This window comes from Palaemon carinicauda, chromosome 21 (genome assembly GCF_036898095.1).
Source record: "Palaemon carinicauda isolate YSFRI2023 chromosome 21, ASM3689809v2, whole genome shotgun sequence".
Taxonomy (NCBI): domain Eukaryota; kingdom Metazoa; phylum Arthropoda; class Malacostraca; order Decapoda; family Palaemonidae; genus Palaemon; species Palaemon carinicauda.
Genome location: NC_090745.1, coordinates 78,647,188 through 78,655,719, shown reverse-complemented (window position 1 = coordinate 78,655,719; position 8,532 = coordinate 78,647,188).

The window sequence follows — 8,532 nt, the reverse complement described above, 5'->3', positions numbered from 1 at the left end:
CATAACAATGAACGAGAATTAACACATGATCACCCGCATAGAAAGGTGGCTACCTATTCTTCTTCTGATGAGGCATATTTTTTTTCTAGATTTCATTGGTATCCCTCTAGGAGTTCATTATTTCAATCAAGGCACTCATTTTCTAAGCTCTTGAATTTTATCTCTGTCAAACTATGGTACAAAATCAATTCCACCAAATATAGCTTTATGGTGTCATTATGCAAAGATGCAAAAACGGGTGGCAAAAAGAGCTACAATGTTTGAGATATCTAGCACAAACTACGCTATTTCTTTTGCAGAATTTTACAACATTATCAAAATATCCTTTTACTACAAATAATATTTAAAGTTAACATTATAGTTTCCACTCTCGTAAATATTTCAAACTGTTCGAATTGTATGGTTACTAAGTTCGAGTTTAAAAAAAGGAAATTAACAAAATTATTCACTGTATCTTTCCAGTTGAAAAATCAGCTCGTAGCTTGAAATATTTGGAATAATAATGATAATAATAACAACAATAATAATAATAATAATAATAATAATAATAATAATAATAATAATAATAATAATAATAATAATAATCGATCAGTTAAGTTTATTCTTAACATGATAACATAACTTACCTTTTAACGTGATGGATGTATAACCTTCGTCCTAGAAAGGTTTTTGAAGCAATCCCATTTGCTTTCTGGTTTCAATACTATAATCTTGAAAACATTTAGAATCCAAAATATTTCATAGTCTTCTCCGTAAAAGCTGGAATCCCGCTCAATTGCCATTGATTCGTCAATCATAAATATCATTTCGATGACTTCGACATTTCTATTGATATTTTTTTCTTTTTTTTTTATGATGTTTCAGAATTTAAACATGTTCCTTTTTTTTCATCTCCAAGATCTTTAGATATCTCATGTTCATGTCAAGAAAATGTATTTTCCTTTCTATCGAGCTGAACGTTTTTAAACAAATATCCGTGAGACGTTGACCTATATCTCATCGTTGATAACAATTTACCTTTTGTACCGAGAATGGAATTTTTATTTTGGATAAGTCAAAACTTTTGTTAGTACAGTTGTTTCATTTTTAAATGTTAGTGTATCATGTTATTCTTCCAGAATATCCAGACTGAAACAAAAGTGCAACGCGTATTATAATCCTCAAATGATTAAATTGAGCGATTCCATTTATATTTCGAAATGAGGATCGCAACCAATTGTTAAAGGATCATGCGCATCTGCCCTGAAATATTGATGCTCATAAATATTCAGATTTGGTATAAAGCCAACAATGTGGTGTGAGGATAATGTTCAGTTCGTTTGGTGCAAATGAATCAGGTTTTGTTGGGTTTTAGGTTGATTTGCTGATGCAGATTTGTATGGGATATAGCATTTGGAGCTAAAATTTTGCATGATGATAACGCTTTGGCGTATACAAAATTGATTTACCCTGCATAATATATAGGGGTTATTTTGAAGCTATACAATCCAATGGAATGTTTTAAAATGCACCGTCTAACAAAGCCTTATCATATACATTATGAAATATTTACATTAATTATTTGCTGTTGTAGAGTTTCATTTTTAAATCTTTATCAAATAGTTTTCTCTGAATGGGCGTTCCACAATCTCTCTCTCTCTCTCTCTCTCTCTCTCTCTCTCTCTCTCTCTCTCTCTCTCTCTCTCTCTCTCTCTCTCTCTCTCTCTCTCTTGTTGTTTTCATATATCTGAAATTGAGTGCTGATGGATAAAAAAAAAAAAAAACAGATTTGTAATTCCAGAAAGCGTTTATTGTAAGGTAGCTGTCTAGTCTAAAGTATGAAATAATTCACTACAATGATTAGGAAAAGTTTGTTTTTATCACAGTGTGACGAAGCAGGGAGAAGGTTGTGAACTCAAAGGCAGGAAGCAAGCAACTGAGTTGTTTATTAGGGAACACTCTCCTTTATATACAAACCTCTAGGCAACAGGACATGACATGTTCGAGAGACAGACAATGTTACAGAGCAAAACCGGAGACATGATCATTTAGGTTCTTTTTGGTGCGAGGGAAGAGCGCAGATACAAGCATAATATATACAAAATAATTATGTACAATTGTGTGACACACGGTTGGTACATGGCTCCCCCTCTAAAAATGACATACTGAACATGTTAAATAGGTGCCCTGAATCTGGAGAGGTAGTAGTAAAAACTGCGCCGATTAGCGGCAGTGAGTGGCTGTAGAAGTCGTTGGTTGGGGTGCGAGCGAGTGGTGGATGATGGTTGGCTGTGTTGCCGCTCCGGTTCGTCACAGGGTAGGCGAGTGTGTCCTACGGCATTCATAGGCGTGTCAGTCCTACGGCATTCATAGGTGTGTCCTACGGCATTCATAGGCGAGTGTGTCCTACGGCATTCATAGGCGTGTGTCCTACGGCATTCATAGGCCTACGGCATTCATAGGCGTGTGTCCTACGGCATTCATAGGCCTACGGTATTCATAGGCGTGTGTCCTACGTCATTCATAGGCGTGTCCTACGGCATTCACGTCAGCTTCGGTTGAAGTTGAATAGGTGTCCTCTTCGTCACGAGTGGAGGCGTTGATGGAGGTTTGAAGGTCATGAAGTGGGTTCACATCACGAGGAGAGCCGTCTGCGGCAGGTTGCAGGCGAGTGATACTGGTCATTTTCCCAAGGGTGAGCGAAGCCCTTTGGTCCCCCAACGGTTGTTGAGAGAGCTGAAAAAGCGTTGCTATACGGGCGGCTGGCGACGGCGGGTACTGCTGCAGAAGGTATGCGTTGACGGCGTCATAGTAACGGTGAGAGGCGGAGGGGGGTGGGGAGGCGGGAGGAGTGAGTCACTCCGGGGTCACCAATGTGACGGTGCCGAGTGAGGGTTGTGAACTCAAAGGCAGGAAGCAAGCAACTGAGTTGTTTATTAAGGAACACTCTCCTTTATATACAAAACCTCAAGGCAACAGGACATGACATGTTCGAGAGACAGACAATGTTACAGAGCAAAACCGGAGACATGATCATTCAGGTTCTTTTTAGTGCGAGGGAAGAGCGCAGATACAAGCATAATATATACAAAATAATTATGTACAATTGTGTGACACACGGTTGGTACAACAGTAAGGAATACTGCCATCAGTGAAAACCTCGTAGTACACTGTCTACAAAACAGGTCATTGTAGGGATGCCGTATTGACTATTCGGAAGAATCGGCACCCTTGTTGTCACCAGTCTTTAGCCTTCTAAATAAACTACGTTCTCGTTTCCTTTTTCCTATTTTGCTGTCCAAACTCTTTTAATTTGAGCTTCAGTATTCATCTAAGGGGTTCCCACAGATATACCTTGGCGGTGAAGGATCTTCCCAGCCCCTGCGCTGGATCATGATTGTGAATCCACAACATCTATCGCTATACATTTTATATCGAGATATTAGTAAGGATTTCACAAAATTTAAGATATATAGTATTTCTGTTATTCGGTGTCAGCTGTAAGTCAGAGGGCTGAAATCTGTAAATAACTAGTAACAAGTGAAATATCAAATACTGTTACAATAGTTATTCCTCTACCAAATAGAATAATGAGAATGCTATCAGATATAGAGGTGATAATTACCTTGCTGGGATTTTCCCTTTTACGATGTGATATTTTGACATAGAAACCATATACTAACAATACTTCTCTCTCTCTCTCTCTCTCTCTCTCTCTCTCTCTCTCTCTCTCTCTCTCTCTCTCTCTCTCTCTCTCTCTCATTAGCTGTGACCCACTTAAATTAAATGAACTGAAATAAGGATACAAAAAGGCCAGCAGGCTTTGTCCCAAGAATCGAGAAATTACATTGAATTTGTTAATGATAGAAATTCAATGTCCATAGATTATATGGCAATAAGTGGTGAAATCTTCATAAAAAAAGCCCGTAGAGAATACTTATTAAACTGAAATGCTTAACGGTCTCTATGTTGCATATCATGAAATGGAAAGATGCAATTGAGCTAGACCCAAGGAAGATAGTAATCTATTATGGGCTCAGTAGTTGATGCGAAGAATTTATTTGGGTTTGGTTGTTCTCATCGAATCTACTATTGTATGCTCTGATCTAGTCTTTCACCGTTCCTGCAATGTTTAACCAAACTTTACTATGTTATATTGTCTATTGACTTGAAATTCTAAAAACTTTATCTAAGACATATTTTGTATCGGCCATACCCCCCGGTATTGGACCAGTTTTCGATGATTACAATTTAGTGATAATTATCGATACATAAACCAAGGCAGGGATATAAAAAGAAAATATATTCAAACATTAATATTTCTATCTTCAGCAGACAAAAAATTTACAAACGGGAAAAATCTTTTTTTGGGTGAGATCGCCATGTCGTCCTAATGGAAGTTCCTAAGGTAGCTTCAAAAGGATATATTATATACTACAGTGATATTCCCAGAGAATTACCCTCCTGGAGCGAATATCCTTAAATTTTCTCAAGGATATCGCGTATATCAGAGGACGCATTCTTGACACGTCACATAGCAATCTCTACCCCAAACAGCGTTAACGCTTCGAGGGGGGACGTGGCAAAAGAATAGAAGGGGGCCGTAACAAGGTTACCCCCGTTCCCGTACTACTATTGACAACCACCCCACCGCCATTCCCAGGATGGCAGACATTCCTTGTAGCATTGAGCGTGGAGCTACAGATACAGTATGTCAGGGAGGGAACTGTGAAGATCTTTTCTTTTAAGAAAGAAGGGTGGGTCCATCAGGACGACATGGCGATCTCACCCAAAAATAGATTTTTCACTTCGCTCAAAATCCGTTTTTTGGGCTCAAGCCATGTTGTCCTGATGGAAGTATACCAGAGCATTAATGTATCTGTGGATTTTCATCAGTGCCTTAACCTTGGGACAACCTTTCTATGATCATTTGGATCAATCGAGACAAATAACGTTACCGTTATCCGTCATTATCACTAATCATCTCCGATGTTAGTGCTTCCTGCCCCCTACAGGGAAGAGTCATTCTAGACGGTAGAAAGGGGGGTCTCAAGGTAAGCATACATTGTATGGACAAACATAAGAATACACCAGATGAACAAACCGTCTCATAGTTTGTGAAAATTACCAAACACTTAACAGTGTTTCTTAATTCCATTGTTTGTGAGCATACAAATATATAAAAGTACATACTCTGGACTATAAACATGCAATTGTCGGGCGAGTTAGGACGCAATTACATTCTAATAGACGTTTACTAGTAAGTAAAACGAATGTAGTATGATAACGGAACTATACATGTAACCTGTGCAGAGAATATCTCTCTTTCTTGGAAAGCAAGAAATGATGAGTGCCACTCTCAGATTGAAGAGAATTAAAGACAAATTCTCTTCAAAATACCTGTACTGGTTACTTTTATCGGCACTGTGTACTACGTACACCGGCACTAGTGCCATCTAAATAATTCCACACCTGGGATTTTGAACAGAGCTAGTGTCACCATGGTAACACTTGATCAAAGGAGGTCAAACCCTAAGAGGGATGACCTCTTCTCCCTTTAATTGACAGTCCCAGTCAATTAGCTGTTCATCGTAGAATTAGACGGCGAGTTAAGTATTCTACCCGACGTCACCACATACTGCTTCAGATCATGGACTTGATTAGCATAGTGTTTGTAGAACACTGTGGATGATTCTCACCCAGTATATGTGCGAGTACATTTGAAGACCAAACCATTGACTGTCTATAACAGTAATTAGGGGGCAGGTTTTAATACGCTACCTGCCGCCACTACATAGTGTTTCAGTTCATGTACCTGTTTCGCATAGTGTTTGTAAAACACTCTGGATGATTTCCATCCAGTGTATGAACGAAGACGCTCAAAGTCCATATAATGAAAGAAGTTCAGTGATGAAGCAATCTTTCTCGGATCATGACCTGCAGGAGTACTGTCAGGATCCGGTCTACTAATAAAGTAGGTGAGCTTCACCCTCAGTTGTTTTAGGGATAAATTTGATCCAGAGGTTTCTCCTTTAAAGAGCTGTCCTCCCCTGAAGTCTGAAGTTCTACGAAGATAGACCTTTAGACACTCTACCGGACATAGAGAGACATCTTCCTTCAGAGGGCAGATTCTCCAGGGACCCCACCTTTTGGTGGGTAGCTCATTCTTAGCGAGAAAGGATGGATCAGGGAAGAGATTCAGTTCTCCTGTTTCTGAGAACTGAATGTGGCCCTCATCCCTAGAGAGGGCCACTATTTCACTAACTCTAGCCCCTGAGGCTATAGCGAACAGAAAAATAACCTTTTGGGTTAGATCCTTAAGCGAACAATCTTCATTGTTCAAGGATGAGGCATAATGTAGGACCTTGTCCAAAGACCAAGAGATGGGCTTTGGAGGCGCAGCAGGCCTAGGCCTCGCACATGCCTTCGGGATCTTATTAAAGATATCGTTCACAAAGTCTACTTGAAAGGCATATAGAAGAGGTCTAGTCAAGGCTGACTTGCACGTAGTTATCGTGTTGGCCGCCAAACCCTGGTTATGAAGATGGATACAGAAGGACATGCAGAAGTTCATTGAAATCTCTCTCGGTCCTTTTGCTTTTACGAAAGCAACCCACTTTTTCCATGATGACTCATATTGTCTTCTAGTTGACTTAGACTTGTATTCCTCTAAGAATTCTATATTGCCTTTTGAGATCCCAAATCTTTTCTTAACCGTTGGGGCAAGAAAATCATGCAATGAAGGGTTTGGGTTCTCTATAATAAATTGAAGACAACTAATCTCTGAACCTTCTGGAGTTGTCCCGCCTGGAAGGATCTCGGCATGTTGAGGACTCTCAGCAGGTAATCGGACGGGATGAACGGGAAATCCTAAGTCTATCCCTTCCATTTCAGAGACAAGATGTTTATCATTTAAATTAGAGGATCCTCGTATGGGGCTACATATCAAGGTAGTTCCTTGACAGCGCTCGTAATGAAAAGGTCGGATTGCAGTTCGGGGACTTGTTCCCATCTGGGAGAGAATAGGTCTGCGTCCGTGGACCATTCTAACTCTATCGGCCTGAGCCTGAGTAGAGCATCCACTATCACATTGCGGATTGGTTGTATGTGAACTGCTGACAGGTGCCATCCCTTTAGGTAAAGGATGGCTAACTACACTTAAACTGTATGAGACGTTTCCTAGCATCGTCGATTGCAGCGTCTCGTTATCGCTTCAGAGTCCCAGATCAGCTGTAGACAATCTGATCTGCTTGGAGAGAGTTTCCCTACTCATGACTGGACCAACATGGTCTTGGGATTTTCGGGCTTTGACCTTTAATAGGGTAGCGATTAAGAAAGGACTGCTATCGGTCTTTTTAGGCCTCTTCGAGCGTTTGATGCTTGTTTTTTCCAGGTTCCCAGCGCATCTTCCCGCCGTGCTCTTAGCACAGGGCCTACCTTTATTGCGAACTGGAGAGAGAACCGGGTTCCTCCTAGTTCTCGTTTTGGGAATCTGAAATTTATCTTTCATCCACGATGTTCCGGGGACCGGATCATTTCTTCGGATGTTCATAGACCAGCCACCTTGGGTGCTGCCCACCCCAGCCTCTTGTCCAGGAACAATGTTGCCTGAACCTTTCTTAGGCTTGAATATTGCATGACTGTGTCTGCCAATTTCATGAAGGCAGCTAGGACTCTGTCTAGTCTGACGAGTATTTTCCCTAGGAAGTGCGTTACTTTGTGTAACCTGAATCTTAGATAGGAGGGGAAAGGGTGATTGACTGGTAGCTGGCGATAGACGACTTTCAGGTCTGGTAAGACTATAGGCACCCTTTTCTGCAGCGGGGTCCTTATGTTCAGGAGGATAAACCTCCTGGACTCGTTGTTTCATTTGGACTTGTTGAGTGGCGATAAGTCCTGAATGACTCTGAATTTTCTTGAGTCCTTCTCGTAAACACACAACAGCCTTCCCTGGAATTCGGTGGACTAAAGTTTCCTTACCACCTGTATGCTCTAGAACTCTCAGGTAAACTCCTCCAGGAGGGTTTTGGATAATCGGAGGAGTAGAGGAAATGGTGGTAGAGATATCTCCACCTCTCAACTTAGTCCCATCTTGATTAGGCCATGGACCCAAGGATCGAAGGTCCAGCGATCCTAAAGGAATCTCCCTCTTACTAGAAGCATTCCTATGCTTCGACTGATCAGTAGGAATCTTTTTTCGACCATCTGTCTGTGATTTCTCCGTCACTACAACTGTGGATCGTTGTTGAACCGCTCGAAATGGATGTCCAGACCTCTCCATCTTCCTTTTAGGTTGGGGACCCACAACCTTAGAAGACTCTCTTTTTGAAAGGATGCCCCACTTTTGGAGAAGTCCTACTTTCTCCGTAGAGGCGTTCTTAATCGCTTCCTTGACTACCTCGTCTGGAAAGAGGTCTTTACCCCAGATGTTGGAAGATATTAGCTTTCTTGTATCGTGTTTCGCTGTTGCGTTAGCTAACACAAACTCCCTACATGATCTTCTAGCCTTTATAAAGGCATAAAGGTCTTTTACCAAAGTAGCCATATGAATTT